This window comes from Desmodus rotundus, chromosome 2 (genome assembly GCF_022682495.2).
Source record: "Desmodus rotundus isolate HL8 chromosome 2, HLdesRot8A.1, whole genome shotgun sequence".
In the NCBI taxonomy this organism is placed as follows: Eukaryota; Metazoa; Chordata; class Mammalia; order Chiroptera; family Phyllostomidae; genus Desmodus; species Desmodus rotundus.
The window spans coordinates 166,136,944-166,155,324 of NC_071388.1; positions in this window are offsets into that span (position 1 = coordinate 166,136,944).

An 18,381-nucleotide genomic window follows, 5' to 3' on the forward strand; every position below is an offset into this window, starting at 1 on the left:
TATACTGTGAATAAGCTCTTACAAAGTATATTTTGACAGACTTTGGACACTTAAGTGAGGTTTACAAGGACTTCATTATGTGGCCCTGTGTTAGAGTGAGCTCCCCAAAGGTACACACTGAAACAAGGATTTGAGCAGTCATTTGGTCAATGAAGGAAGCACTGGTGGAGAAGTGGGGCAATGAGATGCACAACGGAAGTCAGCCAAGAAGGGATATGTCATTAAAGCAGTTACCACTGAAGGCAACTAAAACTTAGTCCACTGAGGAAAAATCTGGGAATCATTGTAGACCATGTGCCACAAAATTGTCCCACTGGTAGGGCAAGGGAGCTGGGGTATTTATACACTGACTCTTAAGTCTTTGGTTGAGGGTGGTTCTAAGCAGACAGGGAGCACTAATTTCCCAGCACTTCTGGTCTGCGATGTGGTCTCCATACTAATTGCCTGAGAAAAATCTAAAGGAGCTAATAAAGGGATATGGGCAGTTCTCATCTACTGCAGGTCCCTTCTTACTTCCCTAGTCTCACTTTCTTCTTATGCCACAGGCTCTAGGAAATCTTACCTGCTTGCTGGTCCTTGTATTACTTAGGGTATTTATAGAATATATACTATGTGTCAAATACTTTGCTAGGTACTGGGGACTCACAAGGGGACAAGATAGAAATGGTCTCTGCCTTCAGAGACATAATGCTCTTCCTTCATTCTGAAAAACTCCTTACTCCTTCACCTAATAATCTATTTAGAAAGGACTCTAATTGATCTTTTTTTTTTAATTTAAATTTCTTTATTATGAGAAAGATTGATCCTTTTTCCAATTCTTCACAGGCCCTTTAAAATTTCTCTTTATTATTGTCTTCACATATGTATTTTTGTTTTTCTGCTATTTCATTTTCGTATGGATATTTTAATGAATACTTCCTCACATGTGGGCATATACTTCTTTTTTTTTCAATTTTTATTGTTATTCAATTACAGTTGTATGCCTTTTCTCCCCTTCCCTCCCCCCCACCCCAGCTGAACCCACCTCCCCCCCCACCCCACCATCCCCCACGATTTTGTCCATGTGTCCTTCATAATAGTTCCTGCAATCCCCTCTTCCCACTGTCCCCACCCCACTCCCCCCTGGCCACTGCTAGACTGTTCCCAACCTCAATGTCTCTGGTTGTATTTTGTCTGCTTCTTTCTTTTGTTGATTATGTTCCAGTTAAAGGTGAGATCATATGGTATTTGTCCCTCACCGCCTGGCTTATTTCACTTAGCATAATGCTCTCCAGTTTCATCCATGCTGTTGCAAAGGGTATAAGCTCCTTCTTTCTCTCTGCTGCGTAGAATTCCATTGTGTAAATATACCATAATTTTTGGATCCACTCGTTTGCTGATGGGCACTTAGGCTGCTTCCAGTACTTGGCTATTGTAAATTGTGCTGCTCTGAACATTGGGGTGCACAGGTTCTTTAGGATTGGTGTTTCAGGGTTCTTAGGGTATAATCCTAAGCGGAAGGATTTGCTTCGGAATCCTTCAGCGGAATTGCTGGGTCAAAGGGCACTTCCATTTTTAGTTTTCTGAGGAAATTCCATACTGTTTTCCACAGTGGCCTCACCAGTCTGCATTCCCAACAACAGTGCACTAGGGTTCCCTTTTCTCCACATCATCTAATTGATCTTTATTCCCAACAAAAATGAAAGCTTGATGAAGGCAGAAACCATTCCTTCCCAATTTACTGCTGAATTCCCAGTCATGCAAAATGCTTGGCATAGAGGATGTGCCCAATACAGTTCAGCTGACTGTGTTGTTCTGCAGATAGTTATAAATGTGGAGCTTGGCTTGGCTAGAGTAGGAGTCCCTTGAGAGTACTCACTACATCTTGTTCAGCTTTGTGTCTCTGGCACCAGGCACCTCTCTGACACATAGTAGATATGCAATACTTTTTAGAGAGTCGAATGTTTAGAATATATTGACCTAGATACACCAGCAACTTAAAATTATGTTTAATAAAGAATTGTCAAAAGAATTGGAAATACTTCATATGAAAAAGACAAGAGTTAGAAGACATGCATTTGTTTTCAAATATCGTAGGGACTGGTAATGGAGAGAGACACTGCGTTCATTTTATCTATCCTGAAGTAAGAGCAATTTTAGAATATGTGAGAGACAGCTATCAAATTTATTATATTTCTGTCAGGAGCAATGAGTTGCCCATCACCGGAGGTGTCCAAGCAAAGTCTGGAGGCAGGATAGACAAAATTTACCAATGGGGTGTGTGGTGAATATAAGTTCCTGAGAGCTGAGATTCTATGATATTTCTAGACAATTACAAAGTATTATATTGCCCCTTATAATTTTGCAAAGGGTTTTCTGGAAGGAAATTATGTCTACTTTTCTCAAAAAGGGCTTGTGTTTTCAACTAATAGTTAGATTGCATTACACCTTATAAGTGGTTTTCAGATAATTGCAGAGATCCTTTGAATAGGTACATCAAGTACTGTTATTCCTATTTTACATGAATGAAGACAGATGCTTATAGAGATTAACTTGTTTGTCAAAAGTCACATACGTAGTAATTGATGCAAATAGAATTTGAACCCAGGTCTTGTGCCGTCTTCTCCAGAGCTGTCTACCACACCATGCCAATTCTGTTATTAGTGAGGTAAGAAAGGAAAACACAGTACTTCTAAAATACTAATGCAAACCCTCTTTTGCAGAAGGTTCTGACAAGCCCTTCATAATTTATAGTTGCGAATGAGTTTAAGTTGTTTGATGAAGAGCAATGGACAATAAAAAACAAGATCCAGTCAAGAGCACAGGACTCTGGTGCCCTGGGTTTCTGTTCGCCCCACAGCATCTGACTGCTTTTCTTGGAAAGGAACTATAATGATGATTTTATGTTCCAGGCCAGGAAATGTTTATAAATCATAATGTACCATTTACAAGTGATGTTACCTTATGAATATTAAAAGATTAGGAAATGACATTGGCTTTTGTCGAAAACCTTGAGTGACCCTGTAAGCAGACACAATAAATGATTGCTTTTATTGCAGTGCCCTCTAAATATTATTAAAACTCTTTATAGTAGGCAATAAATAATGGCAAACAAATGCTTGATTTATAGCAATTACAGTACAGATGAGTTGAATTCATGTGCCACACTGGAATGAAGATAATAGCTCAAAACACACGAGAAACAGTCACTCGGTGAAATATGAGCTGATTTGCATGATCCATGTCCCCTGAGTAACCTGTAATTGGCTATTATGAAATGGGCTAAGAATTATTTGGTCTGCAAATAAGAGAAGTAATACCAAATTACCATATAATCTGTATGAATATTTTAAAATTTCAACACCAAACCATTCTTATGGCATGCACAATAGGATCGATGCCCCCACAGCTGATATGAGTATCAACAGATAAGCCTCATTCTCCTCTAACTCCTTTGAAAGTGTTGTCTTTGAAAACTGATATCACTTTCATTGAATTCACAGGAAACATTGTACAAAATTGTTTTCTTTTAGCTCCATTATGTATTATATACTTTCACAGCATAACCTTTTTAAGAATAAACTTTGGGGATGAGGTTGCACCAACATCGTGAAATTCCCAAACTAACAAAGTGCGCATGTGACTTTTGTATTCAGCAAAGTAACTCATATTAACATTTTAGATTTCAAGAAGCTTCAAATAAAGACTTGGCTTTCTTAAGTTTTTAAATGTTTACCTCAGTCTCTGGTTGATTTCTCCCAATAGAAAACAACACTCGAACAAGAATAATTCACATGAAACATTTTTTTCTGTGGGATAAGCTGCCATATTTGAAAGGCGTAAAGGGAGCTCTGCCAAAACAGTATTTTATGCCCAGACCGTCTGTCATGCTCCTGAAATCTCATTCTCATTATCACACAAATAGCCCGAGGGAGAGCGCTAGTCCCACCGGCAAGGGGGATCCTCAGTGTTTATCCAAAGCTACTGTTACACTAGCCATAATGGGAAAAGGTATATCATAATTAAGAGCTGTAGCCAACTAATTAAGTCAAATTACATTTAATTATAAATCCAGTAATCTGTGCCAAAACTAGTTGTTGATAGCTAAGGGAAAAATAATACAGTTTTAATTAACTTCAATTATAGATTGCTATTTAAAGGTATGTTTTTTATTCAAAGTATTTTTTACTAGATAAATACTATAGCCCTCTTCTAACATTTTGGTTTAGGAATAGGGAAATTTGAAAAATGCCATATCATTTTAGCAAAGAAATTTTACCTTTAAAATTTATAAATTAATTATATTAATTACTAAATATTCCTAGAAAACTTGAAAGGAAACTATAAGATAATACTGGTGCTGGATAATTACTTAATGCACTGTCAGAAAAATATTCCTAAAACAAATTAAGAAGGATATGTAAAACTGGAATGGTCAACAGTGGACTTACTAAATAATAAGATGGAAAATAAGTTGTGTGCATAATGAGACAATTTGAAGCTATGTAATCTTCATGTAAGTTATCTAGGGACAAATTAATAACTGTCTTCAAATAATTGAAACATGAGAATAAGGAACGAAGGAAAGCGCTGACAAGCAGTTTTGAATATTCACCATGGATTTGAGCAAGATTACATTGAAAATATTAGTTTAACGTAAGAAACTTACTGATCACAAAGACAGTGTTATATAATCTGCAGAAAGCTATGACACTTTTATCTCTGGGTATTTTTAAAAATAATGTGTGTATGTGTGTGAGAGGGACAGGAGGAGGGAGGGGGACCTTTGACAAGTACACATATATATTTAATATTCAACCTGGAATATCAAGAGACCCAAACACGAATAATAACTCTAAATGTCTCTTTCCCTCTGGTGTTGCTTGAATTTTAAAAATCTAGTTTTGGCTTACTACGTATTTATTTAGGGATAAATCCATTTTGAAATACAAGTGCACATTTCTTCTAGGTAAGAAATGTGACAGGCTATATATAATGTAACTACAGAAATCCAAAAGAATGCAAGATTTCTCAGAAGTTCTTGCTTAGACTGTGCTGTGACTTTTGTTAACATCCACATAGCTCGTAAATTTGCTTCTCCAACCTAGAACTCTTTTCAGGGTTCCAGACCATATTTTAGCTGCGTACTTAATATCTCACACACCAAACTAAAACTATCTAAAGCAGAATTTGTAATCTTTCCCCCAAACCTGGCCTTCCCCTGTATTTCCTATCTCAATAGGTAGCACCAATATCCATCTAGTTATGCAAATCTGAAACTTAAGAATCATCTTGATTGCTTACCTCTCATTTCACGCCATAAGGAATTTCCCAATCAATTTCAATAACCCATCTGTACTCTTGAAAAACTCTTAAATTTACCCAATTTTCCTCATGTTGCCTCAGAATACACGAGCCCTCATTACCATTTTCTGTCATATAGGCCATTGTAATACATTATTTCCTCACATTGATTTTTGTCTCATTCCAATTCATTCCACATACCGCATCATGTATTTTTGTAAACTGAATCTTATCATGTAACTTCGTTGCTTACGCTTTCCAAAGGCCATCAGTATTAAGACTATATGTCTAAATAAGTGTCCAAGGTCTTTCATGATCTGACCCCCATGCAGTTCTCCAACTTGATCCCTAAGAGGACTCTCCTCGCTGTCTTGGGAGAAGTCTTCATTCAGGTTTTCAAATGAGCCATTCTCTCTTCTGCTTTGTGGATTCTCTGCATATGCTTCTCCCTGGCCTGAGCTCTTCCTAGCTGCCCACTGCCTTACTTTCAATCGATTTAGCTTCTACTCATTCATCAGATCTCAGCTCAAATATCACTCCATTAAAAAAAAAAAACTGTTCACCACCACTAGTATTTTTCCTTTGTGATTTTTTTTACTTACATACAATTCAGTGGTAACAAATAAGTAATATGAAGATGAATTTTTGGTTTAATGTGGTATAAAGTATACACATTTATCTTTTCTCCAGCTCCTAACCTCTCGTTCAAAATGCATAAACACAGAGAAACAAAGAGAATAGGACATGAATCAATAGTAGACCAGAGAGCTAAATCAATGGATAGGGTGTTGAAAGTGAACTGAATATGTAGAATCTGTTTTAGCAGAGGAGGAATTACTATCACCTTAAAGGTCTTTGTTAGAAATGGCAAAGAAATATAGGCTAATGGGCACCTGCAGAAATACAGAACGTCTCAGAAACTGAAGCCACCAAGTATCATGGAAACAGGGTGAGATGAGGGGCTGAAAACAGAATTGTGTGAAAAGCTGTATAAAAAAACATTGTTGGACAACCCAGATACCACTTCCTACCCCATGCGCATTAAACAACCAGATGATGAAACCTCTGTCTACCTTCAGATGAAACCAGAAAGGTATTGTCTCTAGACTGAGAAACACCAGACACAGCAGAGATTGGGGATGAAACTCTGCACTGATAATAATAAGAAGAAGTAAGAATCTACACATGGAATTGTAGGAATCCTCTCAGTTCCCAGAGTGCAGGCCAAAGTGGATAGAATAGAATACTCACCAGGCCAAAGATGGGAGTTTCTCAATTCTAGAGAATGGATCAGCGTAGATAAACAGCCTACAGATAATGACATTTGTGGATTCCTAAATATTGTGAAAGGACTTTGTCTCTACACAATCATGTTGCTGAAAGCTCACCAGCTAGCAAGTCACATCCGTGTATACATAGTTTTGAATAAGCTTTTTGATGCCTTACTCTTAAATTTGTTAATAATCAAGAATTATCAAATAACTAAGGAATGTGTGTCACATGAAAGACTAAGAACAAATAAACAACATGTATAAAGGACACATGGACAAAGCCAAAGTGGGGTAGTATAGAGGGTGGGACAAGGGGAGTGGTGGGAGTAAAATGGAGACAACTGTACTTGACCAACAATAGAAAAAGAACAAATAAACAGAGGCATTTATAGGAAAAACAGAGGCATTTATAGAAACAGAGCAGGCCACAGAAGAAAATGTTTTAGAAAACTCTCTGATTAATTACTTCAAAAGTAGAGTATGATGCTGCATATGGGAGCAAGAATTCAAGGAACAATCTGGGAACAGCAATGCACTGGGTAACGAAACACACGGTATCCAAACTAAAATAATCAATAGAAGGTTTGGAAGATGAAGTCAAAGAATCTCCCAAACTCTAGATTAAAAAAACAAAACAAAACCCAACAACCCTGTGGACATGAGAAAAGATTAAGTCAGATAATTAATCTAGAAAGACTAACATCTGGCTAAGGGGAGTTTAAGAGAAAACATAGAAATAGGAAGGACAGAAATTATCAAAGAAATAATACAAGACTGTAAAACTACCTTTCAGAATTAAAGAACATGAGCTTCAAGCTTGACATAGTCCAACAAATTCTTGGGGCAGGGGGATGGTTTGGTAGGGGAAGCTTTAAGATAAAGTACTTGGTCGGCTGGCTGGTGTTGCTCAGTGGATTGAGTGCCAGCCTGTGAACCACAAGGTCGCTGGTTCTATTCCTAGTCTAGGGCCTGGGTTGCTGGTCAGGGCCCCAGTAGCGGGTGCACGAGAGGCAACTACACATTGATGTTTCTTTCCTCTTTCTCCCTTCCTTCCCCTCTCTCTAAAAATAAATAAATAAAATCTTTATTAAAAAGATAAAATATTTTGTAATTTCATAATACTGGGAATAAGAGAAGTTTATAACAGACAGATCACAAAGAATTCATCCATCTTCAGAGATTGGCGAGGATGATGATTCATGATTTAAGGTTACCCTCACTTTATTTTTTGAACTAACTGATAAATAAGTGTGCAAAAAATATGTACACAGCAAGGATACAAGTAAGCAAATATGAATTTCTTAGCTCTTCTCAGAGGTTTACTGGCAGTGTTATGGTCAAGGCAGCCCATGACCGGTAAGGAGTAACCAGGAGGAAGGAGCTCAGAAGCACAGGCTTACTCATGTGGCAACACTGGGCCAGCACAGGGCCACACTGGCACTCAAGAGTCCATAATTAATAACCACCTGATGAAGGTATTGCTGTACCACAGTCCCACACTTCCCATTTTCTGTTTCTTATTTCTCACTAAACCAACGTCTGCTTGGCCGTGGCCTCCCCAAAAATGAAGGCATAGGAACTAAAATAGCACCAGACATCTCAAAAATAAGAAAAAGCAATCGAAGCAAAACCTTAAAAATTCTCAGGGAAATTGATTTCTGACCTAGACTTTGTAGCCGATGTGACAAGAAATAAAGTGTGAGGGTAGAATAAAGACATTTTCAGACATCTAAGTCCTCAAAAATTTTGCAGAAACCCATTTTTAGGAAGCTTTTACTTCAGCAAGAAAGACCAAGATTTAGGATATAAGTAACAGGGATCCTCCTACACATCAAAGATCCAAAGGGATTTTTCAGGAAATGGCAAGGAACAAAACCTCAGGACAGAAACTATACACAGATTCATGTATGAGAACAGAAGGAACCAGCAATGAACCAGACTGATTGATTACCTAATTTGGCCTTATGGAAAACAATATAACTAGGAATATTGAAGAGGCATTATTAATTTCAGAAAAAGTAAGAAAAGTACAACGAAGAAAATGTAACCATGTTATTTTCCTCAGCAGTCAATATTACTGGTATTGTCATAATATTATGAACATTGGGATGATATGCAAGAGAATGTAAAGTGTAAGGAGGCCAATTCTCGTCTTCTAGAATAAGCATTTCTCCTTTGACCCTGCAATATCATTTCTAGGAATCTGTCTCAAAGAAACTATTGCAAAAATTTAAATCACTTATGCTCAAGGTCGTTTATTCTTGACATCATTTATATTGTTAATCATATCCAAAAACAGATATGATTGGATTGTTTTTAAATAAAGAACTCATTCAATAATCTCTGATACATTCTCACAATGAAATAATATGTAGCTACAGAAATGGAATGAGGAAGATCTCCTAGACATTTCTTAAATAACAAAAATCAATGTAGAGATGTTATTCTTAAAAAACATAACCAAATCATCATTTTTTAATTCCTCAAGAAATAAACAATGCATGGTAAATCACCATTGCATGAAACCATTAGAAGGTTTAAAACTGAACTTTATAGTAGTGAGATTAAGAGTCATTCCCAGCATCCAAGTTTCAAGCGCAGTATCTGTCAGTCTGGGGAGACCAGGCCTCCCGCACACATTATATGCCTCCAGAGGTCTAAAGAGAAAACTTCAGCCACCACCTTAAATTCAATTTTTTAATTTTACTTTACAATTACAATTTACATTCAATATTATTTTGTATTTGTTTCAGGGGTAAAACATACGCTTTATGAAGTGATCCCCCTGTATTTCATGTACCCACCTGGCGCCATAATTACAATATCGTTGACTACATTTCCCATGCTGTGCTTTACATCCCTGTGACTGTTCTGTAACTGCCAATTTGTACTTCTTAATCCCTTCACCTTTTTCACCCAGTCCCCCGACCCTCCTCTCCTCTGGCAACCATCAGTCTGTGCTCTGTGTCCATGAGTCTATTTCTATTTTGTCTGTTCATTTAATAAATTCAATTTTTAAACTCTTTTTGGTTTATCCAAAAATTTTCACATTAGCTAGTACATCCTACTTCATAATACATGCACCTGTTTTGATAGAGTACTATCAATGTTTTAATTGATGCCACTGAGGAAAATTGATGCCCCAGAAATATTCCCCTTATCTCTCCTGTAGTTTGGCATACTCTGTGTCTTTCTAGATTACAATTTTCAACCACTTAGCACACATACATCTGTGAGTGAGTGAATGAGGGGGGAGAGAGAGGGAAGGAGACAGAGAAAGCAAGAGAAGAATCAGCCAATGTAGTCAACATTTTCTAAAAGTTTGGTAGTTAAAAAAAGATTGAGAAGAGTGTCTAAGATGATACTACAAATGTCTTTTTTTGTTTGGTTTAATTTTAAGATGAAAAAAATTAGGATTGTTAGTGACTAAGAAAAAGTAACTGGCAGAATAGGGTTGGAAGGTGACAAAAAGCAAAAAAGTTTAATGGCACACTACAAAAATGAGAAGAAAACAGGACAGAAAATGTTGCTGAAAATATAGTAGCCCAGTGAACTGATTATGGAATGCAAATATTCAATCAAATTGTCTCCAAATCATATTCTATATCTAGCTCCTGAATTCTACTCTTCCCACTGGAGAATTGGTCTACCTTTCTAGACTGTCTAGGCCTGTTTTAATTTAATTTCACCTGCACAAAAATATAGCAGCCAATATTTGTGTAGTACTTACTGTATAGCAAACACAGTACCAAGTGCCAAGAATGTGTTAACTCAAGCCACCCCCTGACTAATGTTGGGCAGCATTTGTATCTCCATTTCATAGATTAGGCAACTGAGACAGAAAAGTTAAGTAACTCATTCAAATCAGACGTCTAATAAATTGTAGAAACAAGATTCAAACACAGGCATTCTAATTCCAGAATTTGCATGCTTACTCAACCCGAATATGAGCAGTAAGTTTTGATACATTATGAATTATTTTTGTTAAATCCTTAGAATATCCATCTGTTTTCTGACTTCTAACATCTTTAAAACAAAAGCAAACTGAAGCAACTTAAGTAGAATGAATGTAGAATGAATAGAATGAAATCATTTTTAAAAAGAAAACAAAAAGAATTTGTATTCTTAAAGCTGCATAGGCCATCCCTAAGAGAAAAATAATATTCTTGTGTATAATTTACTTATATAAATTTAACTGGTTAATCTCAGAATTATGCAAGATGTCTGGTCAGGGTCCTAAATGATCTATGAAAAATTAGTTTCACATATAAATAAACTTGATTGTGTTAAAAATTGTCATTAATCAATGCCAACAAAGACCAAGTAAAATTCGTGACTTCTGTTACGAATTTTACCAAACAAAATACCAAACAAAATTGGTATTTTCTATTTCTGAACAAGGATTATATTAAACATTAAATCACAAAAACTATTTTTAGTCATAACATACATAGGTTTTTATCTTATTAGCCCTGATATATAATGATAATAGGGCCAATGTTTATAACTAAATTGCTAGATGTAGTAAATATTCTGCTGTAAATCTTTATGGCACTGATAGCAATGGACACTATCATGAGAAATTGTTTGATCGAATTTTATATATTTTTCTATTTGCGGGAAAAAAATCTCATTCTTTACCTTCTTTTTTTCCTTAGTGTATATATTAAAACCTAAATTAGTTAACTGGTTAAAAAAAGTCAAGAACTCTTGATTTCCTTTTAAATAGGATAAAATATTTTTATGTCCTGTAATGGTTCTATCAACTAAATCTCTTAAGAATAATATACCTGACCTGACATTTAACTTGGCATTAAGTAAATTATCTTAGTTTCATTCCAGTTTACATTGGGAAGTTGGTGTTTGTAGGTTAACTGAGAGTTCATATTTTAAAGGTGGCAAATTTCAGAGTTGAATGGATTCACTCATAGAAGACTTCTCCTTCAACTTGGAAAGGACTAGCTTACAGCAGACAATACATCTACTAAAAGTCACCGGAATATCCAGACTTGTCTGTCTATAAATATTTGAGACAGCACAGGGCTGCTGAGGCAACAAGACTTGAAAAACTAAGATCCCAGAGGAACGACAACCACAGAAATGTCAACCAATATTCTATGAAGTCACCTCTTTCCCATAAGCATCTGTATATCTTGGCTCTGATTCAGAAACTCTGAATTCAGGCAGAGAGCCCTGGTGAAGAGGCAGAGACTCCAACAGAGCACGGTCTCACAGACTAGAGAGACACGTGCAGGAAGATTTGGGCCTTGTGATTAGAGGGCTAGAGATCCAGGTGAGATGGGAGGCACATTGCAGCCAGTCCAGTGCTCAATCGTGTTCCCCTCTCAACATCTGCCCTACTCTTAAGCTTCTCAGAGAAAGCCACAAAGAAAGCTAATCAGAAAACCACTGAAAAGCAGAATGGAGTTAGAAATAGTTAATAAAATTAGCAAAATCACTTCAAGTTTTATCCATGAATTCCTATGTTGAAGGAATTATGGGCTGAGGAGTGTCCCCCACCTCAAATTCATATGTTGAAGTCCTAACCCCCAGTAGCTCACCATGTGACTGTATTGGGATATGGAGTCTTTAAAGAGATTATTAAGTTAAATGAAGTCATTGGGGTGAGTCTGAATCCAATATGACTAGTGTCCTTGTAAGAAAAATGGATTGGGACAGAGAACACAGGAGAAAGCCCATGTGAGACAGTGAGAAAACAACCATCTACAAGCCAACCCGAGAGGCCTCAGAAGAAACCAGCCCTGAGATCCCTTGATTGCATGCTTCTAGTCTCCAGAATTGTGAAAAATGTATTTTTTTAAAATCCTGTACAACTTTGCTAAGGCAGCCCTAGGGAACTAATACATTCTATATGCCAGCAATGAATAAAAATTGTAAAATTTAAAACAGTACCATTTCAATAACACCAAAAGTCATTAAAACATAGGAATAAAAATAATGAAACCATTCTTTCCTATGTGTAAATTATATCCCAGTAGCCAAAAAATACTCCCTTGAATTCTGCTTTTGGGGGGCTTTTATGTCTTCTGAGTCATAGAAAACAGAAGTTGTCCCTATAAAGTCCAGAGTTTCCAGCTTCTTTTTTCCCAGACAGTAATTATCATAAAACTCTCCAATGTTACCTTAATCGAAATGGCCATTGACTAAGTGTACAGTGAAGATTAAAGACAAAAATGATAAGAGTATTGAAAGGAAATACATAAAAACATGTTCACAATTTTCATATTGTGACCATCTTCCTAAATGAAATATGAAACACAAACCATTATGGAAATATTGTCAGACTTTCCATCATGAATATTAACATTTTCTGTTTAATAAAAATCATCTTAAACTGAAAGGACAACTAAAATATTGGGAGAAAATATTTGCAGTACATACACAGTGTTTCAGTGAATGGATAAGGAGTCTCAATCCTCTCTCTCAAATCAGATCATGTAGACAAGATGCTAATATTCAGAGAAGTAATATGTTAAGCCCTGGGCATAAGGCAGAATTATCGTTATTCAGAGGCCCATAATCCAATGGTGGAATGTTTGAATAAGCAAATGGTTAAAGTGAGTTATTATAATGAAGTTGTGAACAGATTTTATGGGTACATAGAAAAGGGGGGGCCTAATATGAATTGGGGTCAGTTAAATGTGATGGAGAGAAGAAAGCAAAAGGTGAGAAATGGGGTTACACAGAAAACATATCAGCAACTTCCCAAAGGTAGAGGAAGAAGAAACTAGCAGATCAGTTGGAAGGACTCTGGGACAAGGCAATGATGTAGGTATGAACTAAGGAAAGATATTCCTGACATAGAGAATAACTTGTAAATTGATGAGGATTAATTTCTGATCTAACTCCAGGTCCATTAAGTAATCACTTCTAATAGTACTGTACATTTATTTTCCCCCCAAGTACTGGCCCATTTCTTCTCTCTTTAAGCATTCAGCTCTACACCTACTTTTATAAATGAGGTCTCAAGTATGTACTATGCCATACATATGTGGAAGCCACATGACAGGCAGAGTAGGTAATTCTTTCAAACAATCACAGCACGTTCTAGAGTGTTTACTTGAAATTTGTTCATAAACACAACAAGCTGCATTAGAAAAACAAGAGCAATGGCAGTTACAGTTTTTATTCATTTTGTTTCAAAATTATTCATCTGATAAGTGGACCTCAGGGCTGAATGTAATTTCAACTCCTTAACAGTTAAGGAGTGGTTACATTTATACGGTCCTAAAATTATTTTGGCCCTTTGAAGGCAACTGTGAGGCTGGTGTGGCCCCCGATGAAAATGAGTTTGACAGCCCTGACCTAAAGTATTAGTGAAAATATAAAGCCCTGGAATTAATTTAGTCAAAAATACTTGTTAATGATCTTTAATTCAATCATCATTGGAAAATAAATCTCCTAGAAATATCTTTCAAATATACTATAGTTATATGTAATTTCTCTTTTCTAAAAAAATCAATATCTTATATCTGTAAAGAATTCAAATTAGCTAATTTAAAAATGTAAAAGTCAACTGTGTAAAAGATAATTAGTTATAATATGATTATATTTTTCAATATTTCATTTGATATATAATCAAAATATTGCATATGCTCAAGCATGTGTCTTCTGCAAAAAATATAGTACACAAATAACATAATAAAATACAAACTGACTAGATGTTACATTATCCTATCTTTATTTTGTAAATGGAGCTGAATATTGGCAAATAACCAGGTTTAAAAGTAAAAGGTGGAATGCCAATTTAGCTGATTATCACTGATTATAAAATGAGTAATGAATACTTATTTTAAAGCACCCTAACTCATGATATCATGTTAATTTCTCTTTGTTCGCTCTACCCTGTGATTTTATGTCCACTAGAGCTATAAGTTTTGTTAAATATCTACATTTGGATTTACTAGTAATTTAATCTTTAACATGTCAGTTTTCCAAATCACATTAACCCCAACGTATTGGAGTACCTACATTTAAAGAGTTGTCATGTTGACAAAAACAAAAACATTCTGTTGCTTCAAATTTATATATGTTGTTAGCATCAGTGAATTTAAACTTATATAAACATATGGTGAAATAAAAATACAATTTAGCGAATATTACCAAGATAATAAACATATTTATGTCAATGTACTATAAGTAAATTCTTTAAGAGGATTTTGAACATTCAAATTTCATTTTCAAATTGAATAGGCTATTGTTTATGGTCTAGGGAAATGTACTTGGTCTCCAGGGAAATATAGGCAAACAAGTCTATTCTGCTTGTGTCTAGCATAAATGGTGAGCTGGTAGTTTCTAATTCATTTTGTTTCTGCAACTGTGGAGCAAACATTTTTAAGATGGTCCTATCCTCACCCTCACAAAACTGAGCAGATATATTTTTCTATAAATTAATAATGACTAATATCCAATGGGCCCTAAGTACTATTCAGTTATTCTAATGTCTCTAGTCAACTTTTTCCCTTTTTATAAGAATTGTTTAAACTAATCACCCTTTCCTCAAACATCCAATCCCCCTCTCTGCCTTACCTTTCTTTATTATCATAGCAAATACTCTCACCACTTATTTTACTAAGAAAATACTGAGTCACTTGATGGGCATTCCTTCATTATCAAATATGCAGTCACCTATATCAGCACCTATTCTATTTTCTCTCCTCTTTTTGTACTTAGAACATTTCCCTCCAGTTGCCTTAGGGTAGTGCCCCTCTCAGTGCTTAAATCTCTTCCACTCCTGCAGTTTCAATAATCCACAGTATTGGTTCTCTCTTCTCTCTATGCAATGTTCAACCCCTCACCCAACTTGATTCCTTCCTTCAAACTTTTAGGTATTCTCCTGTTCAAAAACAAAACCAAGCACAACCAAAACCATCTCTGGACCTCACATTCCCTTTATTCCCATCACAGCCAATTTTTCTGGAAGAGTTGTCTACACCCATGTCTCTTTCCCCATTTCCTCAAACCTCTAACCCCAAACCCTCCTCAGCCACTCTAATTTGACTCCCTTGTTACTCCATCAATAAAGTGATATCTAATTTAATTGATCACTTTTATATAGTTTAATCCAAAGGGCCATTTTTATTCTGCATCTTTCTTTATTCAACACTTGATAATTTGTTGAGCACCTACTATGGTCTAGGAGTATTCTAATCACTTAGGGCATATCATAGAGTAAAACAAAGACCCCTCCCCTACCCTTGTAGAGTTTGTATTCTTGGACAGGTCTAAGCAGCATGAAGGCCCTTAACCAGTCATCTCTATTTGAATCACTTTCTCCCCTTTCTTTCTGTATAACAAAAATCAGCTGGTTTTCCTTCTACTCTATGGGGCATTTCCCCCCTGGTTTGTCTTGTTTTAACAGATAATTAAGTTATGAAGTTTGTCAAATTTCAATCATAGGCTCTCTTCTCACTCACAATAGTCTCTTTTCTGGAATCTGGAACCATATATCCAACTGCCTACTTGGCCTCTCCTCTTGGATTGTCATGGTTATCCCATATTCAGCAAATCGCACATTGAACTGATGCGATTTCACCCAACTTAGTGCTTCCTAGCTCAGATAATGGCACCACTCTCTGTCTACTTATATAATCTTGTTATATTCCTTTCCAGTTCAATATCAAGTCCTGTCAGTTGTTAAATTGTATCCATACATGATTAAATACCAAATATTTAAATAAAGCTGAAATATTTTTATTTTCAGTTAATTAAATAATTTATAAAAATTTATAATGTACAATTCTAGTAGCCAATGTCTATTTAATTACCAACATAAAAAATATATATTGTAATTCCTGTATATCTAGATTTACTTCTATGCAAAATGAAAATAATATGAATTTTTAACATTGAAAAATGTTGTTTAGCCACCATTTGCTACTTTTGCAAATATAATGCTAATTCATAAACCATAAATTGGAACACAAAGAGAAACAAACAAATGGGTGTTGTGCACTACTGGGAAATGATACTTCATTATGCAAGAATGTACTGCATTCATGCTGTTTGAGAGAAAGGATTTGACAAGTTAATTAATTTTACTTTTCTTTTACCTAAGTGCTTCCATGGCTCAAATTCTCCCCACGTTTCCCAGCCATTTTCATTTCTGATGTAAGGAGCAGCACAGCCTACAAATCTTTAAGGTATGAACGAAACCTTTTGTTTCGGGAATTTAAGGCACAATTCGTGCGGGAGCATTTCCTGCAGCTCAGTTGGTGTCTGTTCATCAGACCCGATATTTATAGTTATAGGTAGTCCTAGTGCTACACAAAGGCTGATGCAGGCCAAATTCTTGAGTGAAGAGAGGGGCCTAGTAGTTTAATAAGTGCGCGCGCGTGTATGTGTGTGTGTGTGTGTGTGTGTGTGTCTGGCGTAAAGGGCATTCTCAGGAATGAGGCCCGGGCAAGGGCTCTCTCGTTTGTGTCTAAGGTCAGTACAGCAGAATGAAATCTTCCCTTAGAAGCATATACTTAAGACGGATATGTGAAGGTTGACTAGAAATCAGTCATGCCAAGAGGTGGGTGAGGTGGAGAACAACAATCTAAACGGAGGGGACATCAAACTCTCCGTGGCAGGAGAGCTCATTGTTCCGAACTGAAAGAAGACCAGTGGCGGGTGCACAGAGAAAGGGGAGCAGCGCCAGTCTCAACTGTCCAGAGGCAGCCAATGGTAACGACGGTGCTAATGGCCACATCAGATCGTTGTTCTCTTCCTCAGCCTAGCATTTATAAAGCAGAGCTGAGTAAATCTCCAGGTTCTTAGACATGAGGAGGACAAGGTCTCAAATAGAGACACCAGATCTCCTTCTAGTGAGGTGGTAGGGCTTAGAGTTATCAATTTGGAATTTCGAAGATACATGGCAATAACTGTGTCCTGAGCTAATGAAATGGGTCATGACGAGTCTAGAAACTTATTTTAACGATGGTTCTAACAAAGCCACACAATTGCCATGTGTGGGTATTCAACACAGTGTTGTTTGTGATGTTGATATACCCGGAAAGACTTGGGTCTGCTGGTGCACTGAGTTAGGGATGACTCGATGGTGCCAGGGCCTTCACAAGCCTTTTCACCAGGAACCAACCCCCTCCTTGTGCCAGGTCTCTGGCCTCTGAATTTGGAATCTTTCCCTTATACTTCTTTTGGTTCTCATACACAGTCCCTCTCGTGGGCACCACCTGACTTCAGGAGCACAAGTAGGGAGTTCTAGTATCCCCCATGTCTTGGACCTAAAACCATCATCTTCCTATTTTCCCTTGGAATTTACTTAAGATAAATATCATTTTAATCCCTCAAGATACTTAGGCTCTAATGGTGCCCCCCCACCCTCTCAATTCTCCCTAAAATAAGTGACTTTGGTAATTCATTCATTCTAGAAGACCCCCAATAAACCCTCTGAAAGAGTATTTGCAATGCACCTAAGGTATTTTGCCCTTTTAGTAAAAGTCCCCACTAAATTTCAAGACACCTAGATCTTCCCTTCTAGGGAAAACTATGACAGCTACTTACTTGCATTTATTCTAAAGTGGCTCTGTTGATAGAGCAGAAAAAAGATACATATTTAATTACCAGCAGGACATTATAAAAAGTATTATAGCAATCATGAAAATAAAGTTCCATATTTTTTGGTAAAATTCATTTCATTTAACTTATGTTTTTCATTAGCCTCACAGGTGCTCTTATCAAAAATATTGGGTTGATCAAAAATATTGGATTGGCCAAAAAGTCCACTTAATTTTTTCCATAGAATAAAAAACACATCTTTCATTTTCACCAATAACTTTATTGATTTTGATATTTTGAGTATGTC